The sequence below is a fragment of the Rhineura floridana genome, chromosome 7 (genome assembly GCF_030035675.1).
Source record: "Rhineura floridana isolate rRhiFlo1 chromosome 7, rRhiFlo1.hap2, whole genome shotgun sequence".
Classification (NCBI taxonomy): Eukaryota; Metazoa; Chordata; class Lepidosauria; order Squamata; family Rhineuridae; genus Rhineura; species Rhineura floridana.
The window spans coordinates 57,039,253-57,045,460 of record NC_084486.1 but is presented as its reverse complement, the minus strand read 5'-3'; the positions used below and the strand labels follow the sequence as shown (position 1 = coordinate 57,045,460).

At 37.7% G+C, this 6,208-nt stretch overlaps 1 long non-coding RNA gene across 1 annotated transcript; it reads left to right on the top strand.

Annotated features, from left to right (window-relative positions):
- Nucleotides 1-437: 437 nt before the first annotated feature.
- On the top strand, nucleotides 438-4,189 carry LOC133388393 (uncharacterized). Its single transcript, XR_009763781.1, has 3 exons — nucleotides 438-728; nucleotides 2,337-2,459; nucleotides 3,163-4,189. It is a non-coding gene; the product is annotated as an uncharacterized LOC133388393 (long non-coding RNA).
- Nucleotides 4,190-6,208: the final 2,019 nt, after the last annotated feature.

Sequence of the window (6,208 nt, the reverse complement as noted above, 5' to 3'; positions counted from 1 at the left end):
ACTGAAAATTTCTCCTTTAGCAATGTACTACTCCTACGTATGTCAGACATAAGCCACACTGAGTTCAGTACTTACACTCAGGTAAGTGTATATATTATATCAGACTAGACAAATGTGGATGTGAATGCTTTGTCTGGGATCCAGTCTACTTGAGAATCCTAAAGGTGTGTAATTGTTTTTTTCCTGAACTCTGTGAACTCTTCTATCAATGCATGACATCTATAAAATCTAGTTTAAAAAATTAGCCCAGGAAAGGATTAACATTAAATGTAAATGAATGTGGTTATTTGGCTTTAAAAAATTGTTCCCTTTAGGATGAGTGCTCTTTATTCAACCTTTCAATGTCAGTTATCATTTTTAAAACAGTTTGACCTGGAAGCATGCAGCTAAAATTGTGGTGACTGTTAATGACAGTTTTATTGGATACTATGCTTATAGTTCACATTTTGAGGTCTGTATGTAATTGATCTTTCTACCCTACAAGAGAAACACTGCAATAAGTTGGTTGCAGCTCCACATTATAGTATAGAGAAATAATAATGATGTCACCTTGAGATTCAAAGATCGTGGAATAGTAATAGTCTCCTAGCTCATTCTCCCAACTGCAATGACCTCTCCAGTACTAAATCTTAACAGTCTCAGCATTATTTTTGAATTATTCATGCTAGCCTTTTCCCTCACTACAAAATCAAGGAAAATGAATGCATCATGCTCGATCAACTCCACAGGTATTTTTGGTTGTTTTTTTAAAAAAATGTTATTTGGTTTTGCTAAAAAAGAGAAACTATACAGTGGGACGGGTCACATTACTAGCTGAAACTAGGAGGAGGGGAGGGAACAATCTTACATGCAGGAAAGGGCAATGCACTTTCTGTATTATGCAATATTTATCTCTTTTTGAATCTGTATAAACTCCAGGATCCTGCGTTATGTCTTAATGGATTCTGTTTGTGTAGAAACTCACATTAGAATTCAAAAAAGTGCAAGCACTTCTGATGTGTCCTAATTGTATTTTGCTGTATTATTTTTGTCTACAGCAGTGATGATCAGTTGGGGAATATATCTAAATAGTTATGTACCTTTATTTTTACACCTTAAAGAAGTCTTAATTATTTTTTAAAAATCCACCAGTGTTATTAGGAGTTATGACTTACTGAGCAAAGCTAAGCGATAGTGAATAGAATTGTTTAGCTGGAGTGATTGGAACAAAAGAAAAGCAATAGTCCAGAGTACATTGCATATGACTCTGTCCTACAGAAGACCATGAGAAAAAATAACTCTTGTTTGTTCTTAAAGGCAGTATATTGACAACTCTCCTAGTTTATCCAGTCTAGATAATAATAGGATACAGTTTTATCTGAGTGATGGATTTCATAAAAAAAAGTTCACATGGGAATAAAATAAAATACATGTAAATGTAAACTCAGGCAGGTATCCTGATTCATCTGTAGCTGGTGACCTTTAAGTTCATGATGAAAAACAAATGTCAAGCATTCAAAAGACAGGAGTATCCCAGGCTTTGCTGAGGATTTTGTATGCTATCGCACAGACTGTATTAATTTAGTCTGGCATCAATAACCTTGAAATCGGGATTTTGCACTAAAAATCCAGTTTTATGTTTATTCAGAAAGCAAAGATAAAAGGTGACTTTATTTTAAGGGCCCTTCCAGTGGGAACAGGGCAAACATAATGTAACATTACGGATTTCCACTCCCCCATTTAGCTTGCTATTCAATACCAGCTCCCATAGCAACAGATTTTATATGAATACCTGGAATCTGATGATCCTCAGGTTGCTTTGCATTGAATTTTAATTATAGCCATGATAAGCTTGTGATGGAATTCTGTAATGCTACTGCAAATAACAAGTCATAGTAGGAAAATGCTTGTCAGGGATGAAGAATATTTTTATAATGGCTCTGAAGTTTTAAAAACCTATAAAAGGAGAAATGAAGTTCTATTAATTGATACAATATTTGCACTATACTTACCAATAAAATGCAGATGTGGAGAAATAGGTTGGTTGGTCTGTCGGTCAACAGACAGATAGATAACAGTGATTTTCTACACTATTCCCAAATTTTAACACTATACAGACTACTGCTATTAAATAGTGCTGGGCTAAAAAATCTCCTGCATTTCTTTCCTACCTCTGTCCATCAATTAATGAGAAAATTGCATTCAAAAGTTATCAAAGGGGGGAGACATTTCAGTGGAATTCTCGTGCGTGTGGGAGAGTTGCAGAGATTTTGTAGTGGTTACCTTACTTGTGAGCGCCCTTTCTTCCATCCTACAAATTATCTCACCAGTTGATCTGTACACTGCTGTCTTCCCAGGTGCCCACACTTCAATTAAAGCCAGCTGACGACATCCTGAGATGACCATGGGGCTTTTTCAGGATGAGAGAAGCTACTGGAAGCATACATACACACACCACTTGGCCACTTCACAACAATAGGGTAAGCTCAAAACTTTATATCAACCAAAATTCTAAATTCTTATGTGTCCTGAGAATGAGGCAGAAAAACAGAAACCTCTTTAGCAGTGGAAGCAAACTTTTGTGAATTTGGACGGCAAATTTTGGCACTACACCTATATTAATTGACAATGGTCTGAAAAATGTCTTATGTAGATCCATCTTTAAAGCTAATCAGATCTTGGTCAAGCAAATACTTTGATGGGAGGGTATATAAGGATCTCACAGACTGAAGCTCTTTGGAGAAGGGGTGAGTGGAATATAAGTGCAGTAAACAAAAACAAGCAATAATCAGTGTTTTTGTGTGTGTGACAGTGCTCACCTGTGCAGAGTACTGGCACTCCCTTTTTTTGCTGCCCATGGCAATCATTGTGTGCTGGTACCCACAGCATTTTATCAAGATATGAGTACCAGCACCTCATTTTTTTATCAAAAAAGCACTGCCAATCATATTACCAGTTTCTACTGATGCACTAATTTTATCAGGTATGATCTCTGAATCTTGAAGAAATGTTAGCTAATGAGAAGTGTATATTTTCATTTTTATTCTGAACACATACTGAGATTCATTTAAACTGAATAGGAATTACAAATTCACATAGGGAAAAGAATGTCCTCTTTAAGACGTGTTCTTTTGTAGTTACATCTGCATTGCTTCAATTTGCTGTGTTACTTCTTTGTTCCAGATTTAAAAGGATCACTTTTGCTGTGATGATATTTTTGAGGAGAAAAAGGCACCCACATGTTGAAAAGAACGACAAGAGCACTAAAACCTCACTGGTTTAGCCTAATTGAACAACAAACAGGACTGCCTTTATGGCAATTCTCAGTGCTATTAACATATATAGCAGAATATCCCAGCAGGTGGAAGGAAGTATTTTGCAAACAGACTAGAAAGAACTGTTAGATTAGGATGAACCAAGAAACTGAGCGTGATTAGGGCATGCTTCCCTGTTATTATCGCTGCAAAATTAGGTCAATTATATTTTCACCTCCTCTAATCTTCTGTTTGCATCATGATCCTGTTCCAGACAAAATTAAAAAAGGAGTTTTACAACTGACTTGAATGAGACACACACTGGGCGTTGTCAGTGTTTGTGATATATCATTAAACCATAGTTTAAGAAGCAAACAAAAACAATGGAAAAAAGCAATATATTTACATATTAATGTTGGCAAATATTTTAATTATGATGAACATAAATATTACAGAGGCTCAAAACCATCAGAATTACAGTATGATTGACTTTAATATACTTTGATGTAGCATAGCCACAGCCACAATTCTGCCCACAGTTAGGCTGCTTAAATTTCACTGATCTTAAAAGGGATTTAAGCAGTTTAATTGCATGCAGGATTGCAAGCAGCATCTTGAAATAGTGCAGAGTCACTCACTAGCAATATGTTGTGTGTGATATATTTTCCTTTCTGGTGAGACATGAACATGAAAGAGAACCTCTATCAGTTTATACAGAAGCAATGTCTGAGTTTGCTCCAAATATCAGTGGTCTGAGATAGCATTGTGACTCTCATTTGTCTCAGGAAGTCTGCCTTGGCAGTGTGAACTGTCCAGATCCATACAGCAATCTTGAATTGGCAGCAAGATGGGCTAGATGACCTAATAGTGGTTGTTTCATCTTTTGCTTTCATGGTTTTATGATGTCTACAATTTATGGCTCCAAGTGACCAGAGAGCATTTCAAAGTGTCTTGAGAAATGAATGGTGACAAATGAGAAATATGCAAGACCCATAAAGCGAATTAAAATCTAAAACAATGCTCTGTAGCTTGAGAAATTTTGTTAAAACTAATAACAAATCAGACATAGCAAATTATTTGTGAGTTTACAAGGCTGCATTTAGAAAGTTCATATAAACTTGGGCTAGTGACTACATGGGATGTATGGTGGAGCCAACATTTTAGGCCTCACAGAAATGCAACAGAGAAGTTATTGTCTTAGTGACAAAGGTATTCTGCAAATTGAAATCATAATCCCAATACATTTCACCGGCCTCCACTTAAAAGAAACAAAATGAATTATACACTTACATTCTACACAAAACAAGATGCCATTCATATGGCGACATTTCAGTTCTACTTGTCCTTTTAATCAATCACAACTGCTTGTGAAAGAATCCATAGCTTGGTAGATATTAATATTATGAGCATCTTGGCCATCCTTTAAAGAAATAGAGAACCTCTAGCTTATGGACTCCATGCAGCCCTTAGAGCAGTGGTTCTCAAACTTTTTTGGTTCACGGCACACTGTAAAACATATAAAATTTTTCTGGTGCACTTTGTGTACAAAATTAAAAATATAGTAATATATTTTAAACTATGAATAAAAATAAACTATAGAAAACTATTACTTACCCTATACAAATGGGTTCTCATTTTTAAAATATACTTTCATAATATTTGAGGCACACCTAGCCACCTCTTAGGGTGCACCAGTGTGCCTGGGAGCACCGTTTGAGAATCACTGCCTGAGAGGCTTCCCACCCAGCCCAGGGCTTCTTCTTCTCAGCCCCACACCCTCCTCAACTTGCATGCTGGTTTCTCTTCTTCCCCAGCCAGCATGGAAAAGCGGCAGATTTTAGGCACTGGGGGCCTAATCCAGATCAGGACTACAGCAGGAGGGAGGGGATAAAACCACTTAAATAAATGGATCCTTTGTGGCAATGCAAATTGCAGATGCTGGGCCCCCAGTATGGATCACAACCACAATGTGGGCAAAAGGATAAAGCTTCCCTACTGCCCCTTCCCCCACCAGGTTCCCAATCTAGATCGAGCCCACAGCCTGCTATTGACATTGGGGGGGGAGTGAAAGGACTTCCTTTGGAGTGGTTTTCGCCCAATTTGCAGTGTGGGGCTTGCTTGTATGTGTGTGTGAATGTGGGTCCTGCTTGTGGGCTTCCCAATAGGCATCTGGTTGGCCACTGTGAGTACAGCATGCTAGACCAAGTTGGCCTTTGGCATGGTGAGAATACAGTACCAGAACTCATGGATATTAAAATGAAGCTGAATGTTGGGGGATTCAGAATAGACAAGAGAAAGTATTTATTCATACAACACATAGTTAAACTATGGAATTTGATCCCATAGTGGCAATGAATGGCCACCAAATTGAATGGCTTCAAAAGAGGTTTAGACAAATTCATGGAGAATAAGCCTATCAATGGCTACTAGTTCTCCCTCCACTGTCTGAATATCAGTTGCTGGAAATCACAGATGGAAATCACAGATGTTTTGCTCAGGTTCTGCTTGCAGGCTTCCCATGAGCATCTGGTTGGCTGTTGTGACAACAACAGAGTGCTGGACTAGATAGGCCCATGGCCTGAGCCAGCAGAACTCTTCTTTTCTTATGTACTTGGGCTCTGTTTGTGTGTGTGTGTGTGTGTGTGTGTGTGTGTGTGAGAGAGAGAGAGAGAGAGAGAGAGAGATGGCCATACTCAATGAAGAATCCAGTCCCACCCACTGCTGTCATATGGCCCCAGATACATTACCCCCAAGGAAACGCAACTGTTAAGGGGGGGAAGGGAGTTTTCATATCTCACTTTAAAAGTTTCTAAACAACAATGGTTTGGACATTACTTATGTTATACAAAATCTGCTTCAGCCTTTGGAATTATTTCATTCCCACAATTTTCTAAGAAAAACAGAGCCACTTAGAGAAATTAATATGATTTTCCCTATAATTATCTAGGGATTAACTTCATAAAAATATGCTATTG